Source organism: Pinus tabuliformis, chromosome 1_2 (genome assembly GCF_031772625.1).
Source record: "Pinus tabuliformis cultivar Carrire ecotype Pingquan chromosome 1_2, CPIR1, whole genome shotgun sequence".
Lineage (NCBI taxonomy): Eukaryota > Viridiplantae > Streptophyta > Pinopsida > Pinales > Pinaceae > Pinus > Pinus tabuliformis.
This window is the reverse complement of record NC_142298.1, coordinates 938,926,993-938,935,074: the sequence shown is the minus strand read 5'-3', so window position 1 is coordinate 938,935,074 and position 8,082 is coordinate 938,926,993.

The following is an 8,082-nucleotide window of genomic DNA, read 5'->3' as shown; positions in this document are numbered from 1 at the left end:
TCACTGGTCATCCAATCATTTAAAATAACAAAACATTATAGATGCTTTGGCATAACTAATTGACCTTAGGTTATCTCAAAGGACAACGACCTCTACTCTCTACTCAGATTTGTCTCTACTTGAATCCCCCTTTTTGCTTAACTTGTTCAATTGTTCAAGTGTTGAATTGTGTAAAGATGCTCCATCTACACTTGTCTTTATAATTTTAGTTGAGACCAAAACCTTTTATTTTTAAGTTTACTTCCACTAGGGAAAAATTTAGAAATGGGCGGTATACGAAACCGCGCCCGCCCCTACGTGTAAACACCATAGCTTTTCGAACCCCCCTCGAGTGAAACAGTTAACCGCTCTCACCCCCATCCGAAAAGTAGTTTCCCTCTCTCCCGATACCACTCTTCTACTCGTTGTGCTCTCGCCACTCATCTTTCTCCACATCATTCACCCGTTAACTCCACCAATTACATCCGCTCCCTCCACAATTAATTCGTTAAGCAATAAATGGTTTAGTCGTTAATTCAACAGACCCGCGCCACCTTCAACAGAAAAGCCTCACTGTTATATAAACCTCCCTTTCACTCATTAATAGGTTACTATATTCATACACTCTCACTGTTATTGCTTTGTCACAGGTTTTCTAGACTAAACTTCGACATTTTCACCCGCTAGCGACACTGTCTGCTCAATCGTTTTCAGCTTATTGCCTCTGTTCTTGCCCCCAAAACTTGACTCCTCTCTGTGTATTGAAACCTAAAATCCAATTTTCACTCCTGTCCTTAGCTTTATCCAAAGATGCCTCCAAAGGATAAGGGACCAGAGGAACTTGGTAATCCTCTTATCTATCCTCCCATTGATTTTCAGCACATCCCTTTAGCTAACAGAGACCTTAAAATCCATGAAACTCTCTACGAATTTGACCTCTTTGAGATGTATTGTTGGCTCGAGGACAAATACATTGAAAAATCCAATGACATTCAGCCGAGGGAGTCTAATTTACTCCACTATATTTTTCCTCGTACCCACAACACCCCAGAATTTGTTAGAAAGTGTCATGCATCTTATTCGCCAAGCCAAATGGCCATCATTACCCCCACTGGACAAATTATGTTTACTATTACTCCTTAAGCCATAGACCAGATGATGCAAGCCCCCATAATAGAGAATGCCACCCCATTTTCCTATGAAGCACTTGTTGAACTGTACCAGAAATTAGACTTTCCTAAAAGGGCCAAAACCCTTGATTTTTTCTTGACAAAAGATGCCTCATTGCCGAAGAAAAATCCTCCCTATCCCTCCTCTATTTTCCTTCAAAGATTCAAGTAGATTATCACAATTATCTCTTACCTCCTTGGCTACTACTTAGATCAGTGGGTAGATGAGGCCATCGTAGGATTTCTATCCATTTTCTTTGTTGGTTCTAAGCCCTCCATCATGTTTAACTTTAGCCAATTTCTTGCAAATTCAATTCATCATCAGCGTATCAAATTCCCAACTCAGGAGGTGTTCAAGTATGCCTCTGTGTTAGTTTATATGTTCTTATACTTCCAGGGAGACAACATCAACCTTGCTTTACAAAAGTTGGATGAAAAAGGAAACCAGTAGTCAGTCATCTTTTGGGCTACTCTGGTGATGAAGGAACATAATGAATACACATATAAACAGTTCATAGAGATGTTTGTGCATCCAACAATCAGTCTCCTAAGCAGCAGAGTAGAACCGAGGATTAGTGGGGAAATTAGAAAGGTGTTGCAACTATCAGACCAAGTTCAGACAGGGGATTGGTACCTCTACCAAAACTATACAGAATTGAGAATATTTGGGTGTGAGCTTGCACCTTATAAGCTGCATAAATTCCTCCCAATGAGAATTTTTTCTCTAGATTACATAAGGCAGATGCTCAATATGGATGAGATCCACTTTATAACTGCCAAGAAGAAGTCCCAGTTCAAAATCAAAACACAGATTGGGCCTTTCATTTGCAACAGCAGGGCAGCAGGGGAAGAAGCAGATAAGATACTAAAAGAAATGCAGTTCAGCCTTAGCTTTACCTGGTCATATGATCCATTATGGATCATTTCTAAATTAAGAGTAGAAACCAAATCTACTCCTTATTTTCACACAGCCAGACCAGAGATAGAGAAGTACAAAAACCAGTTAGAATGGGTTGAAAATACCCTACAAGAGGCAGAGGAGCAACTGGTATCATCCTCTATAGTACAGAATCCTACCATGCAGGAGAAAACAACTAAGAGAACCAGAGAAGAAGAGTCCCCTTTAGGGACTGAAATTTTCAGTGAAGGATTTAAAATTATGTATAGGAAGAAGGCCAAGCTTAGTTCCAAACTAAGCCTCAGCAAGGATTCAGAGCAGGAGAACATTATCACCACTAATGAGCCACTTGTTTCCTCATTAGTGGGTGATCAGACCACATTGTCTCCCACTACCTCCACGACTTCACAAGAGCAACAACAAATTATGCAGACCAACACATCTACTACAGGGGAGACAAAGAAAAGTATAATGGACATTTTCAAGGAGATAAAAGTAAGGAATGAGGCCTTAAAGATTAATACCTATAATCAGTTCTGGAAGCAGACTTCCGATGCTCAAAGTAGGTTGTTGTCAGCCTTTGATTCAGAGAAAGGAAAATGCAAATGGCATTCCTCCAGGCACATGTTCCCCAGCCCAAGGCAACATCAAACTACAAGAATGACCAAATGGAGATGCATAAACAGACCAGGGAAATGATTTTATCCACTATCACTAACATTGTTATAGGTTTGTCTAAACTGCAAGTTACATTAGCAAATGTCCAATCACAAGTAAAGATGGTGAAGTTTTTTGCACTTGCCAAAGACACTAGGAACAGAACTCTGGAGGACTTGGTGATCAAAGTGGGTTATGACCCTCAAACATCAATGCTGCAGAAGAGCTTATAAAGGAAAAGAATTTAGACATAGCAGCATTAAGGAAGCAGTTAAAATTGCTAGCTACAAAAGATCCTCTTGCCAAGGATATTGAAGAAACAGAGACACAAAAGGCAAATATGATGAAGTTCATCATGGAGCAGAGTGCACAGTTGAAGCAAATGGAGACATAAATGGAAAATTTGATTAAAGAAAAGGAGAAAACTCCCAAAATGGTTGTTGTCCCTTTGGAAGCACTCCCTATCACAGCCATTCCTACAACCATATCTTCTACAACAAGTACAGGGGATGCTGCATATTAGTTGGAAAATGCAGTACAAAACATGTCTCTCCAGACTGAAGAGATCAAAAAGTTGCAGGATCAAGTCAAACTTCTACAGGATCATCAAACGAAGACTGAGACTTTTCATGCAGTAGAGCTACAGAGAGCTCAAAATCAGATAGAGGCATGGAAGAAGTTAGCAACTAAGTCTTCTATTGGCTACACATTGGGTCATGTTAAAGAAATCATATGGAACAATATCATTGAAGAAATAGATGAAATTTGGCCATGTATCCAGATTATATTCGAGCAGAAGGAATTGATGGAGAAAGCCAAGCAAACCATTTCTACTATCAATGTTGAATTGGGAGAAATGCCTGCTATAGCCAACAACATCATAAAGTTCCTCAATTCCAAAAATAGATATGAGCTGGATGATCTAGGAGTAGATGACAGAACATAAACCATCCTGGAGGTAAAGAAAGTTCTAACAAAGAAGAACTTGGTTGTACAGCTGACAGAGAAGTGTCACACTCTGGAGGTAGCAGTTAACAGGTTTTTCACTAGAATAGATGCATTGAACAAGAAAGGTCTGCCTTCCTTATTTGTGATCAATGACAAATTAATGACCAGGGAAGACTACATGAAGAAGCTTCAGGACATTGCCAAGGATACAACTAAGTCTTCCAACATCAAAGGTTCTATGACAGGGAGAGCTTTTTACGAAGCTATCAGCAACATAAGTTTTATCCAACACGAGATAAAACACATTTTTGCAGTAAAACCCACTTTTGCTTGGTATACTGAGGTAGATGAGATCTACTGCAAGGTGACAAAGATTACTATTCCAGAAGAAGAGCGGTGGGAAAAGTTGTGTGAATTCTAGGATTAAAAAGACAAGTCAACTTCACCAGCGCAACACCCGAATAGTGGCCACTCAGCAACTATTCTCCTCCAAAGCAGGGCCAGATGTTCAGATCACTTCAACAGATGCATTCCTTTTGATTGCATTATTTCTTTTCTGTTAGTTCTAAGTTAATAATAGAATGTCATGTCACTCAGGCATTAATTGTAATATTTTTGTAAATTTTGTTTAAATACTTCATTCTGTGGAAGTATTCAGGGTTGAACCCTTGAACAAGTTATCAAGCATATTTGTATTAAGCTGGAGGATTTTTGAGATAATAAAAGATTCTAGATTTGCCTCATATGGTATATCTCTTTGTGAGTTGTATTTCATCTTGTTAATTCATTATGTCTTCTTCATATAAATCATGTCTTTTGCAATTATCCGATTTAAAATTTAATTGAATTTCAATTTCATTTTGGATCCTCTGTGAAGTTGTAATTTAAATAAGAGATAAATTTACAGAACTATTTGTCATTGTAAATTCCACTTTGAACATAAATTGCACTAGATCTCTGTGATAGTCTGTTTATATTTTGTTGATTAAGAAAACAATGTTTTCTTAATTTTTGCTTATAAATGGTTAAATACTCAGTTTGAATATTAAATCAATTATACTTCTCCATATTCTACTTATTCATCCCACTAAAATCAAAATAACCATGTGCATGTAAAGAACAATTGCTGAGTGGCCACTATTCGAGTGTTGAGCTGGTGAATTTGACCTGTCTTTTTAATCTATCTAAGTTTAAAGCACATGTTTATAAACAGTTCATTGGTCATCCAATCATTTAAAACAACAAAACATTATAGATGCTTTGGCATAACTAATTTACCTTAGGTTATCTCAAAGGACAACGACCTCTACTCTCTACTCGGATTTGTCTCTACATGAATCCCCCTTTTCGCTTAACTTGTTCAATTGTTCAAGTGTTGAACTGTGTATAGATGCTCCATCTGCACTTGTCTTTATAATTTTAGTTGAGACCAAAACCTTTTATTTTTAAGTTTACTTCCACTAGGGAAAAATTTAGAAATGGGCGGTATACAAAACCGGCCCCGACCCTACGTATCAACACCATAGCTTTTCGGACACCTTCGGGTGAAACCGTTGACCGCTCTTCCCCCCCCCCCTCTAAAAAGTAGTTTCCCTCACTCCCGATACCACTCTTCTACCCGTTGCGCTCCCACCACTCATCTTCCGCCACGTCATTCGCCAGTTAACTCCACCAATTACATCCACTCCCTCCACAATTAAGTCGTTAAGCAGTAAATGGTTTAGTCATTAATCCAACGGACCCGCACCACCTTCAACGGAAAATCCACACTGTTATATAAACCTCCCTTTCACTCGTTAACAGGTTACTAAATTCATACACTCTCATTGTTATTGCTTTGTTACAGGTTTGCTAGACTAAACTTCGACATTTTCACCCGCCAGCGACACTGCCTACTCAATCGTTTTCAGCTTATTGCCTCTGTTCTTGCCACCAAAATCTGACTCCTTTCTGTGTATTAAAACCTAAAATCCAATTTTCACTCATGTCCTTAGCTTTATCCAAAGATGCCTCCAAAGGATAAGGGACCAGAGAAACCTGTTAATCCTCTGATCTATCCTCCCAATGATTGTCACCATATCCCTTTATCTGACAAAGACCTTAAAATCCATGAAACTCTCTGCGAATTTGACCTCTTTGAGATGTATTCCTGGCTCGAGGACAAATACATTGACAAATCCGATGACATTCAGCTGTGGGAGTCCAATTTACCCCATTATATTTTTCCTCATACCCACAACACCCCAGAATTTGTTAGGAAGTGTCATGCATCTTATTTTCCAAGCCAAAGGGCCATCATTACCCCCACTGGAGAAATTTTGTTTACTATTACTCCTCAAGCCATAGACTAGATGATGCAAGCCCCCACAGTAGAGAATGCCACCCCCTTTTCCTATGAAGCACTTGTTGAACTGTACCAGAAATTAGACTTTGCTAAAAGGGCCAAAACCCTTGAACTTTTCTTGACAGAAGATGCCTCATTGCCAAAGAAAAATCCTCCCTATCCCTCCTCTATTTTCCCTGAGAGAGCCAAGAAGATTATCACAGTTATCTCTTACCTCCTTGGCGACTACCCAAATCAGTGGCCAGATGAGGCCATCATAGGATTTCTTTCCATTTTCTCTGTTGATTCTAAGCCCTCCATCATGTTTAACTTTAGCCAATTTCTTGCAGATTCAATTCATCAACAACTTATCAAATTCCCAACTGAGGAGGTATTCAAGTATGCCTATGTGTTAGTTTATATGTTCTTATACTTTCAGGGAGACAACATCAACCTTGCTTTACAAAAGTTGGATAAAAAAGGAAACCGATAGTCAGACATATTTTGGACTACTTTGGTGATGAAGGAATAGAAGGAATACACATATAAACAATTCATAGAGATGTTTGTGCATCCAACAATTAGTCTCCTAAGCAGCAGAGTAGAACCGAGGATTAGTGAGGAAATTAGACAGGTGTTGCAACTATTAGACCAAGTTGAGATAGGGGATTGGTACCTCTACCAAAATTATACAGAATTGAGAATATTTGGGTGTGAGCTTGCACCTTATAAGCTGCCTAAATTCCTCCCAATGAGGGTTTTTTCTCTAGAGTACATAAGGCAGATGCTCAATATGGATGAGATCCACTTTGTAGCTGCCAAGAAGAAGTCCCAGTTCAAAATCAAAACACAGATTGGGCCTTTCATTTGCAACAACAGGGCAGCAGTGGAAGAAGCAAATAAGATACTAAAAGAAATGCAGTTCAGCCTTAGCTTTACTTGGTCATATGATCCATTAGGGATCATTTTTAAATTAAGAGTAGAAACCAAATCTACTCCTTATTTTCACACAGCCAAACCAGAGATAGAGAAGTACAAAAACTAGCTAGAATGGGTGGAGAATACCCTACAAGAGGCAGAGGAGCAGCTGGTATCATCCTCTACAGTACGAACTCCTACCATGCACGAGAAAACATCTAAGAGAAGCATAGAAGAAGAGTCTCCTTCAGGGATTGAAATTTTGCAGTGAAGGATTTAAAACTATTTATAGGAAGAAGGCCAAGCTTAGTTCCAAACTAAGCCTCAACAAGGATTCAGAGCAGGAGAACATTATCACCACTAATGAGCCACTTGTTTCCTCATTAATGGGTGATCAGACCACACTGTCTCCCACTACCTGCACGACTTCACAAGAGCAGCAATAAATTATGCAAACCATCACATCTACTACAGGGGAGACAGAGAAAAGTATAATGGACATTTTCAAGGAGATAAAAGTATGGAATGAACCCTTAAAGATTAATACCTACAATAAGTTTTGGAAGCAGAATTTTGGTGCTCAAAGCAGGTTGTTGTTAGCCTTTGATTCAGAGAAAGGAAAAATGAAAATGGCATTCCTCCAGGCATAGATTCCCCAGCCCAAGGCAGCATCAGAATACAAGAAGACAACATTTGAGTTTGATGTAAAAGATATACATCCCATTGACCAAATGGAGATGCATAAACAAACCGGGGAAATTATTTTCTCCATTGTCACTAACACTAGTATGAGTTTGTCTAAATTGCAGGTTACATTAGCAAATGTCCAATCACAACTGAAGATGGAGAAGGTCTCTGCACTTGCCAAAGACACCAGGATCAAAACTCTGGAGGACTTGGTGATCAAAGTGGGTTATGACCCTTCAAACATCAATGTTGCAGAAGAGCTTATAAAGAAAAAGAATTTAGACATAGCAGCATTAAGGAAGCAGTTAAAATTGCCAGCTACAGAAGATCCTCTGGCCAAGGATATTGAAGAAACAGAGACACAAAAGGCAGATATGATGAAGCTCATCATGGAGCAGAGTGCACAGTTGAAGCAAATGGAGACAAAAATGGAAAAGTTGATTAAAGAAAAGGAGAAAACTCCCAAAATGGTTGTTGTCCCTTTGGAAGCACTCCCTATCACA